Source organism: Lagenorhynchus albirostris, chromosome 12, assembly GCF_949774975.1.
Source record: "Lagenorhynchus albirostris chromosome 12, mLagAlb1.1, whole genome shotgun sequence".
NCBI lineage: Eukaryota > Metazoa > Chordata > Mammalia > Artiodactyla > Delphinidae > Lagenorhynchus > Lagenorhynchus albirostris.
Window position 1 is genome coordinate 41353265 of NC_083106.1, and position 11009 is coordinate 41364273.

Here is an 11009-nt window from a genome sequence, read left to right on the forward strand (position 1 = left end):
AGGATTTGGAAGCTTTGTAGCCTGAGGCCCTTCGGAGGTCTGTTTTCTGAGAAATAAATTAGGGAACGTCCCAGTCACAGGTCTGAATCGTTTTAAAATCAAAAAGCCTTGTTTGTAGATTTGGAAAAATTCAAACTTTGACCAGGTTGTCACATTTTCAGTTCCTGCTCCATGCTTTATAGAGCTATGCGTTTCATGTTTCAAAGTTTAAAATCAGAGAGTAAAATTAAATGTCTCATTTTTACATGTATTTTCATTTTTACATTGTCTCGTTCCTCTCTGCACCTGAGAGTCTGGGTTCTCCTTTTACCGACTTATTTCTCACTAGCCTTGAAAGGCATCAGCGTTCTGTGTATATCAATATAGGGTTGACATGATGAACGTTTCTGGAAAACTGCATCCCGGGTCAGGGAAATAGTCAAGAACATTTTTTTTCTCAAGGGCACTGAACTTTCAAAGATCAACTGAAGTACCTGCATGAAAAAGCTACTTGATTCAGAGTTGGGGGGAAGAGGAATTTGATAATTCTTAGAAACAATATACAGTGGTTGCCATTTAATGTAACTTTGAATAAATGAATGGGAAAAAAGGAAAGTGTGGGAAAAAGAGGCAAACACAGAAGAGACAGATGGAAATAGAGACAGTTTAAAATAAGTGATGCAGGGGTTTCCCTGGTGGCGCAGTGGTTGAGAGTCCGCCTGCCGATGCAGGGGACACGGGTTCGTGCCCCGGTCCGGGAAGATCCCACATGCCACGGAGCGGCTGGGCCTGTGGGCCATGGCCGCTGGGCCTGCGCGTCCGGAGCCTGTGCTCCACAACGGGAGAGGCCACAGCAGTGAGAGGCCCGCGTACCGCAAAAAAAAAAGAAGTGATGCAGGAACAAAAGCATAGCAAGATGTGCCCAGGCCCAGAGACACAGGCAGACATGTATGTATTAGAAAGAAATACACAGAGTCATATTAGCGTCATACCCAACTTTCATGACATCTCATATCTCGTCTTAAGATACTATTACTTTAAAAGCTGTGTCACATTCTTCACACCAAAACGAAAGCAAAAACCCCAAATTTAAAACATAAACAAGAAATAAACTTTGTTCCACAAGCCAAAATAAAATAACACTGAAGGCCAAATCTGACTGGGCTAGGGATTTCTCACTTCATGTTTTGGCCACATGTGAGCATGTACATGAGCGCACACACACACACACACACACACACACACACACTCACACACACACACCCCTAATGGTTTTGGACGATGAGAGAAGCTACTGCTCTGCTGTCATATGGCTTGGCAGCGTCATTCACAGTGAGGAGACGTACAGTGATGGTGATTTATATCAACCAGAGCAATGGCCTGTGGTGGGTTTGACCGTGTGTAGAAGTGGCCATAGGCTATTGGTAAACAGACTCAAAGCTGCCCTCATTCTTGACTTTTCTTTTGTTTTAGGAGCTGGCCTTGGATGTCCCCTCCCAGGCTAGGCCCGTTCCCCGTCTTTCTTCTCATCATTGCTCTCTTTATTTTACTCCCTCACCAGTCAGAAAACCCAGGCTATATGGCCTGAACGGAATGAGAACTGTTGAGTAAGAAGAAACATCCAAGTAGAAAGAAAAGAATTTTCAAATTTCTTGTCCGACACTGGGCCTTCTTGATTAGCCTCAGCAATTGGGATCAATCCAGTTATTCCCATGTAGCAATATTTTTCATTCCCCAGCGTTTAGAAACCATCTCTGTATTCCTCTTATAGTCTCTGGTCTTTTGCATCTCTGTCTCTCCAGATAGCTTCCTTTTTTTAAAAAAAAAAATTTATTTATTTATTTTCTTTATTTTTGGCTGCGTTGGGTCTTCGTTGCTGCGTGCAGGCTTTCTCTAGTTGCCATGAGCAAGGCTACTCTTCATTGCGGTGCGCAGACTTCTCATTGCGGTGTGCAGACTTCTCATTGCGGTGGCTTCTCTTGTTGTGGAGCATGGGCTCTAGGTGAGCGGGCTTCAGTAGTTGTGGCTTGCGGGCTCTAGAGCACAGGCTCAGTAGTTGTGGCGCACGGGCTGAGTTGCTCTGTGGCATGTGGGATCTTCCAGGACCAGGGCTCGAACCTGTGTCCCCTTCATTAGCAGACGGATTCCCAACCACTGCACCACGAGGGAAGCCCCCCAAATGGCTTATTTTTTTTAATTTATTTATTTATTTATTTATTTTTGGCTGTGTTGGGTCTACGTTGCTGCGCATGGGCTTTCTCTAGTTGTGGCAAGCCAGGGCTACTCTTTGTTGTGGTGCGCGGGCTTCTCATTGCAGTGGCTTCTTCTGTTGCGGAGCACAGGCTCTAGGCGAGCGGGCTTCAGCAGTTGTGGCACGCGGGTTCAGTAGTTGTGGCTCACGGGCTTAGTTGCTCTGCAGCATGTGGGATCTTCCCAGGCTAGGGCTCGAACCCGTGTCCCCTGCATTAACAGGCAGATTCCCAACCACTGTGCCACCAGGGAAGTCCCCTCGATACATTTTAGAGTGTGTTTGCCCTTGGCACTATTCTGAAGGCAGCAGTGAATAAAAATTCTACTGGGAAAAATACAGTAATATTACAACTGGTGGTGAGGGTGAATTTGTAAACACGTGTTTGTTTTCAAGTTTTCTGCGCCCCAAGGCATTCCCAGGGCTGAGAAGTTTGGTGAATTCAAGGAAAACAGAGGAACCTGGAAACCTGGATGTTCCACCACCTGCTCCCAGACCACAGGGAATTTTGCAGCCAGTACATTTGCGGAGGCTGGTGCCAGGGGGACTGAAAATGAAAGCGGGCTGTGGATTTTTCTGTCTTTTCATTCAGCTTTTTTTCAAACATTCTTCCCCTTTCAAGAAACATTGATGTGCCTTTCCTTTAAAGTTAACGCTGTAAGGAATCGAAGCCTCATTTCCTGGAGATACAGAGCTGGACGGCAGCCATCCCTCAAACGGGCCCCCACGGAGAAGACGTGGAGACGTGAGCTCCCAACTCAGGCTTCCGGCAGATGCGTATTGAACCCCTCGGACTGGAAGCTGAGGTCATGGATTACTTTCTCATTGGTCTCAAGGGTCAGTTCAACTTATACTTCCTGTCATTGTTGTCTTAGACCACGCATAACTCAGTCTTTCTCAGCCCATTTCCACACACACAGATTTCTAAATCAGTTGTGAAAAAATACCATTAATATCTCTACATTCAAGAAGAGATGCTAATGGGAAAGGGGCAGAGGAACTGCTGTGGATTGGCAGTAATAGGGGTCAAATAAAATAGGGCAGCAAATCAGGAAATGGGGTAGTGGCAGTCGCTTGAGGAGAGGAAGTTAAGCAAACTGGCCAACACAACCACTGCAACATTTTCCGTTTTCCCTGGAAACTTCATTTGCATAACTGGGCCGGCAGGAGCTTGTGGTGAGAGGAGTGTGAGCTTTGCTACCGGATAAATACAGGTAGGAATCCTGCCTCTATCGCTAGGTTCTGTGGTATTGGACAAGTTTCTTAACCCTTCTCAGCCTCAGGTCAGGGATACTTCCTAACTTCCAAAACTGTTGTAAGAAACAGATCATGGATTGCCGAGTGGTTGGTATACAGAGGCACTCACTACACTGTAGAACTCATGGTGTGCCCCGCAGTGCACTGGCCTGATGCTCACTTTGATGGGGGCAAGGAAAGAGGAAAGACAGCCAGGAGGCTAGCAGGACCCTGACGAGAGCAACGTTAAACTCACATTAGCTACTTAATTTGCTTTTGTTGTCCTTATCACGTCCTCACCAGCATTTCCCCCAACCTCAAGTCAAATGATGACCCAAAGAGATGACAAGACAAAATAATGTCAATATCGTGAGGAGTCTGAAATTTTTACCCTCTTTGCAGGCTAACAGGTGAGCCAGTCACAGCTTCACTGATGCTGACATTGACATCCCCTGGTCAGAGACAAAGGGCATTATTACTCGCAGCACAGCAGGCAGCGTGAGCTTCACATTCTCATGGCTTCCTCTTGAGCCCCGAGTCCCATGGGGGTGATGCCGAGGTGGGCACAGGCGGGTGCTATGCACACAGTGGATTTATGTCAAAGCTGAGGAACTGTGAGCTTAGAGAACCTCCGATCTTATAGTGGGCTCTTGGCAAACCTGCCTAACCTTTGTTCCAGAGACAGACATTACCTTTATTATCCTTGCCAGAAAACAAATCTGCCCCCAGCCCCTGAAAGAGACTCCATCTCTATCCTCCAAGGCTTTTTTGTGTACAATATCCTTGGAAAGACGGTCTGGGACAAGAGTTGTTACAACGCACGTAGAAACGACACAGAGAATTACCCTCCATCCCACAACAAATAAGACACGGCCAGAGGCAGAACTCAAAAGAAGACAGTGTGATTAGATGGGAGGTGTTTAAAAATTTATTAATTTAAGCAATACAATTGATAACTTCCCGTGGAACCTTAAATAACATAGCTCTCAATTGCCTGAGAATATAGGGAGAGATGATTACTGCTCCCTTACATGCTAGTTTGGAAGCCGCCGCCTGCACCAGTCATAGCACCTCAGCTGTGGGGACTTGGCTCCTACCGATCCCATCTTGGCTAAAGGGCCTGGACTGATGCAATTTCCAATTAGGTTGGAAATGGGATTTTAGCCTATTGAAAAGAAATGCATTAGGGACTTCTTTTTCCCCTAGTTAATGCAAAGGAAAGAAATAAGATAGTCCTTTCTGAGTTTCTTTGGACTTTATGAGATTAAAAATGGTTTTGGAAAAAGAATTCCTTCAGAGGCCACATGTGGAGATTGTGGAATCCTGAGATTTATCCAGATAAATCGTCTTATCAACGTGTGTTTGTGAGGTCAGACATGGTTCTCGTAATGACTTGAGGACCTGGAACACACCCCACCAAAGAGCTTCCAGTATTTCAGGTCCTACCTCGGAGCACACCCTTTGGAGTCCTAAAAACGGAACCATCTCGAGGACCTTACACCCTTATTTGGAGGCACAGCCCTGCCTCCACTTTTAGACCACCCAGGGATCTGGTGTCCTATGTTTTGGTTCAAAAGTATTTTCAATATTTGCCGTGGGGCTTCCCTGGTGGCGCAGTGGTTAAGAATCCGCCTGCCAATATAGGGGACGCGGGTTCGTGCCCCGGTCCGGGAAGATCCCACATGCCGCGGATTGGCTAAGCCCGCGAGCCACAACTGAGCCTGCGCGTCTGGAGCCTGTACTCCGCAGCGGGAGAGGCCGTGACAGTGAGAGGCCCGCGCACCGCGATGAAGAGTGGCCCCCGCTCGCCGCAACTGGAGAAAGTCCTCGCACAGAAACGAAGACCCAACACAGGCCAAAAAAAAAAAAAAAAAAAAAAAAAAATGCCGCAAAATGAAGTAATTGTCATAGTAAGGAATTCAGGGGCTGCCTTGTTTGAGAGTTTGATGACAGAGCAGCCAGGGCAGGTGGGGAGTGAGAGATGGGTGATTCAGGCAATGTCCTCCTTTCTTTCACTTCAGAGAGAAGGATGCAGGAGCCCCAGATCTGCGAGGCCAGAGATCTGGTTCTCAGCCCTAACACTTCCTTCTCCCTTGCTTTCCACCTCTAATCAGTCAAAAAGTATTGTTGGGGCTCCTAAATGTTTTTGCAGCTCTGCCCACAGTCTTTTTTATTTTTTTTTTTACTGAGAAATTCTCTTATTTTATTCCTTTGTGGTCTTATTTGTTTACATACAAAAAAATCCATCTGAAATATTTCGTTTTTGTTGTTTCATCCTGTGAGGTAGAAATCTAATTGGATTTTTCTCAGGTTCCCAAGAAGAGTTGTCAGTGCTTCCTTCCTATCCCTAACACCTGCCCACTCCACCTAGAGCACACCCAAGACACCCCAGAAATGCACCCAGAGGGGAGACAACCCTTACTTTCATTCTACTCAAGTTCTTTCCAGTTGCCCAGAATTCTGTTTCCTTCAGTCATCTCTAGGTGTCATCCGAGAGGAGCCTCTGCAGGCTGGATTTTCAGCACAGACACAGAGGTTTGGCTGGCCTAGGGAAACTGGGATGCTTGGGGGTCCTGCCCCGCCGCCGGTGCCGAGCCTGAGCTCTGCCCCAGTGCCGGGCCCCCAGCTCTGTCTCCTCCCAGCACCTGGGGCCGGGTGAGTGGCCCTCTCGGCAGAGGGGAGCTCCACCCCCAGCGTCCCTCTCCCCAACGAAGGAGAATTGCCCTCTGTGATTTTACGTGGAATCTGCCAGCAAAAGCCGCCTGAGAGACTAGACAATGGAGCTCTCTGTGTCACTGCAGGAAAGGAGAACAAAAATGCTGACACTTCAGTGATTACATCTGGTATCCGCAGTCACCCGGGAGCATCCCAAAGATGACCCAATAGATGAGACGTACCTTTTCTTCAGAGCTTAAATTAGCTTTCAACTATCTAAAAGGTTAGAGAATATATCATTTAATTAAAGGGAAACTTCGCTTCCTTCTCCATCCCCATAAAGCACTGGCGTGTGTGTGTGTGTGTGTGTGTGTGTGTGTGTGCATGCTCGCGTGCCTGTATGTGTGTTTTCCTTTGCATTTTTAAAAATTCTTTTAAATTGAAGTATAGTTGATTTGCAGTGTTGTGCCACTCTCTGCTGTACAGCAAAGTGACTCAGTTATGCACATATAGACATTCTTTTTTTTTTTTGCGGTACGCGGGCCTCTCACTGCCGTGGCCTCTGCCGTCGCGGAGCACAGGCCCCGGACGCGCAGGCTCAGCGGCCATGGCTCACGGGCCCAGCCGCTCCGCGGCATGTGGGATCTTCCCGGACCGGGGCATGAACCCGTGTCCCCTGCACCGGCAGATGGACCCCCAACCACTGCACCACCAGGGAAGCCCTAGACATTCTTTTTACTTTGTATTTTTTGCACGGCTTTTGCAATGCTGGGAGCTGCAAATAGCTACAGGCTTTCTGTACTCTACATAAGGTGGCCACACATTACGACAAGTTTTGTTTTTTTTTAATTTATTTTTGGCTGTGTTGGGTCTTCGTTGCTGCAATGGGCTTTCTCTAGTTGCAGCGAGCCGGGGCTACTCTTCATTGCAGTGCGCGGGCTTCTCATTGCGGTGGCTTCTCTTGTTGCGGAGCACGGGCTCTAGGCACGTGGGCTTCAGTAGTTGTGGCTCATGGGCTCTAGAGTGCAGGCTCAGTAGTTGTGCACAGGCTTAGTTGCTCCATGGCATGTGGGATCTTCCTGGACCAAGGTTCGAACCCATGTCCGCTGCACTGGCAGGCGGATTCTTAATCTCTGTGCCACCAGGGAAGTCCCGACAGTTATTTTAAACATTCTGTTTTAGTATCAGGACTCAGCACAGTGCCTCACATGGACTACTGAATAAATGACTGATTTTATGGCCTTATTCACACTGGGATTTTGCTAGTAAATATGGATACACAGAAAACCCATTTGGTAAACATTCCTTAATTCTCCCTTGGTAAAACAAATTCCCATAACTCCTGCGCCTCTTCACTCTTTTGTCTAGCAGGGATCTCACTTGTCAGCAGACGTGAACCATGTGGTCGCTGCCCGAAGGCCCCATGTTATGCATTGTCACTGCTTTGCACATTCACAGCAGATTTGTTTCCTCACCAACCGTGAGAAGCTGTGTCTTAAACAACTGGAGCAAAATTATATTTGTCAAACATCAAGAACAAAGTGCATTTTTGTAAGTCAGTAGTCTTGTTTATAATCAACTCAGTTTCCTGAATATTTGAAATTCAGTCATCTGGCTGGAGGTTTCTGGCTTATTTACATAATAATGCTTAATAAAGTTCAGAAACCACTTTCAGCTCTATCTTTGTACTATGAGTCCAGCAGACTGAGGAATTACACTAGTAGTTATGTCATCCCTCCTCCCGATGCACGTGGACCCCAGGGGTCCCAGTATTGGCAGCTGCGGTTTGCCCGCCTGCCCTGCACCACAGCTCCAGTGTGTTACCTTCCAGGTGTTCAGTCCATGACTGAAGAGCTGGCAAGGGCCTCAAACTCGTTGCACTGTGCCGCAGGTTAGTTTGATTAATGCCAGGTCCAAGCCTGAGGCAGCTTGATTCTGACATGTGTTTTGCACTGGGGGCTAGGACCACAAGAGTTTGAATTGCATGATGGTTTTTTTGGCTGAAGAAGAAAGGAAGAACTTCAAAAAAAACTTTTTTTTTTGGCTGCACCACACAGCATATGGGATCTTAGCTCCTGGACCAAGGATCAAACCTGTGCCCCCTGCAGTTGGAAGTGTGGAGCCCTAACCAGTGGACCACAAGGGAATTCCAGGAACTTTTCATTTTTTCGTATGCATCTGGGAGAAAAATTAAGATGAGAAGGACTTGTAACTCAGACACCAGTTCCTTGGTTAATCTCAAAGACCAGGGGACCAGGACAGAAGGTGTTTGGAGCATGTGAAGACCATGCCGTGGGCTTTCCCGGGGATAGCTGTGGCAGTCACGGAGGATACGGGTTGCCTTCCTGTGACTTCATGAGCGGCCAGCATCACAATGACGGTTGGAATTCTTGGCTACAAGAGAGACAACATCTAGGACTCTCAGAAAAAAATTGTGAACTAGGGAACAGGCTGAGGCCCTTCATATAAGAGATGGGCTAAAAGCCAGTGAAACTGGAGCTGTTAATGTTGTTGGGGAAAAAATCCCAATGTCCTGCCCTGTCTTCTATGGTGTTGTTGTCAGAGAGCAGAGACCAGCCATCAAAAGCACATTAATTCTGGTCTTTACTGGTATCTCTCAAGTGACATTCAAAAGGAAATGCAGGGCTTCCCTGGTGGTGCAGTGGTTGAGAGTCCGCCTGCCGATGCAGGGGACACAGGTTCGTGCCCCGATCCGGGAAGATCCCACATGCCGCGGAGCAGCTGAGCCCCTGAGCCATGGCCGCTGAGCCTGCACGTCCGGAGCCTGTGCTCCGCAATGGGAGAGGCCACAGCAGTGAGAGGCTCGCGTACCGCAAAAAAAAAAAAAGGAAATGCAGTTTACAGTCTGCAGCCTCACTCACTGAATCTCCTTTCCCCTTCCTCCCCAGCTCCCACTCTCTCACTCAGGCCTCCTGCTCCCCTCTTCCCTTTCTCAGCCTTTTCTGAGATAAAACTTCCCTCTCAGTGGTGCTCCTCGCACGGATTAATCTGATCTGAAAGACGGGTGTGAATTTTTATCAGGATCGGGATGATGTGGTAGAATGCTAAGCAGGAAACACTAGAATGTTCCTCCAGGGGTAAGGAAGGGACAGCTGTGAGTACTTATGCATTCATAATTTTTGTCCCCATGTGTTGATGGGATTCTAGTTGTCCCCCCAGGCTAGAGAGGCCTGGAGAAACTTTGGTTACATGAAATTGTGAAATTAAAGTTTGTACTTAGTTCTCCAGCTTTGCTTTTCCACAGATTTTCCTCAGCATTCAATTGCTCATGCATTTAGAAAACATTTAGGGAATGCCACTTCTATGCTAGTAGCTCAGAAAGAAAGAATCTAGAGAAGGAGACAGAGAAGTAAACAAGTAATTACATTAGTATAATAAACACTATAAAGGGGTTATAAAAGTATAATATAAAAACAATGACTGGTTTTTGCATTTCCCCCTTCCAAAAATTCAGAGGCTTAAATAAAAAGTGTATTTCTCTCTTATGTATCAGTACAAGAGTAAGTGGTCAAGGGATGCTATGAGGTTCTGGAGTTTCATTGTAGCAGGGACCAAAGCTGTTTCTCTCTTGTGGCCTATTCATCCAGGTCTTGCCCTGGTCCATATGGGATATGGTTCACCACCGTATCTGCTGGACCTGCATCCTGGCTAGCAGGAAGCGGGAGACGAGGAAGTGCTTCCTTTAAGGAGGTGACCTGGAACTTTTATTCTGCTCACATCCTATGGGCAACAGTTTACTCATTTAATCACATCTCGCTGCAAGGGAGCCTGTGCAATGTAGTCTTTTGCTGGATAGCCATGTGCCAGCAAAACTTGGGTTTTGTATTTAGGGGAGAATGGATTTGCAGGAACAACTCATGATCTCTGCTACAATTGATAGCTAATTCACTATTTCCTAAGACTGTGTGAGCCAAGCAAAATACTTTGTTCTCAGCAGCAATGGCTTTTAACCCTGTAGTTTCCCTACATTCTTCAACATGGCCACAAGATATGGCCCAAATCTGGAAAGGCCACAAGACACTCAGAGGGAAACTAGGAGACAGATTCTTCTGGTATAGGCAGTATGAGGTATTTGCCAAACAGTTCAAGGCTCTAAGCTAAGGAATCTGGGTGGCAGATACCATTTGGCTCCCTTCCCAGCACACATGTTCCACCTGCTCATGATGAAAAAGGAGACACTCCCTGGAGGCTTGAGAGTTTATCAGCATGGGGCGTTCTGTGTACATCTACTCCTATCCATGTGGGTGCACATCACCTTCAGTGGCTCCCCACAGTCCCTCCCAAATTGCATCTTATACTTCATAGGCAACCTCAACAATGTTCCGACAACCTGGTGGAAGACATGCCAAAACTCCTACCAGAACCAAGACCTAGAGCAGTAGGAAGGGTGTGGGCCAGAAGGTGTTCAGAACAGCTCGGCTCCCCGTTCAGAAGGCTGCACACCAGGTGGCTGAGATGCTGCCATTTCGATGTGGATACTTAGATTTGGTCATCTTAACCAGAATAGCACCAAGCTACTAATTTTTCTTTTTATTTTCCAGAATGAAAAACTGCTGTATTATCTTCATCTAATGACAAAAATAACAAATACCCATTTTAAAAGAATCAGACAATGCCAAAATAATGACATTACAAACCATCCAGCACAAAATACTTGAATATTTTTTCCAGAATTTGTTCACTGGATAGGTATAAAAATCACTGGTTTGGGTTTTCTGGGAAGCAGATTCTGAGATGGAGTTTATTGTGCAGGACATTTCTTAAGAACTGTCCTTGGGGTCAACACCTGTGGAAAGAAGGGGATGAAAGCAGAAACAGGTAGAGAGAGAGAACTTGAGATGTGTTGCAACCTTGGCTCACCAGACAGGAA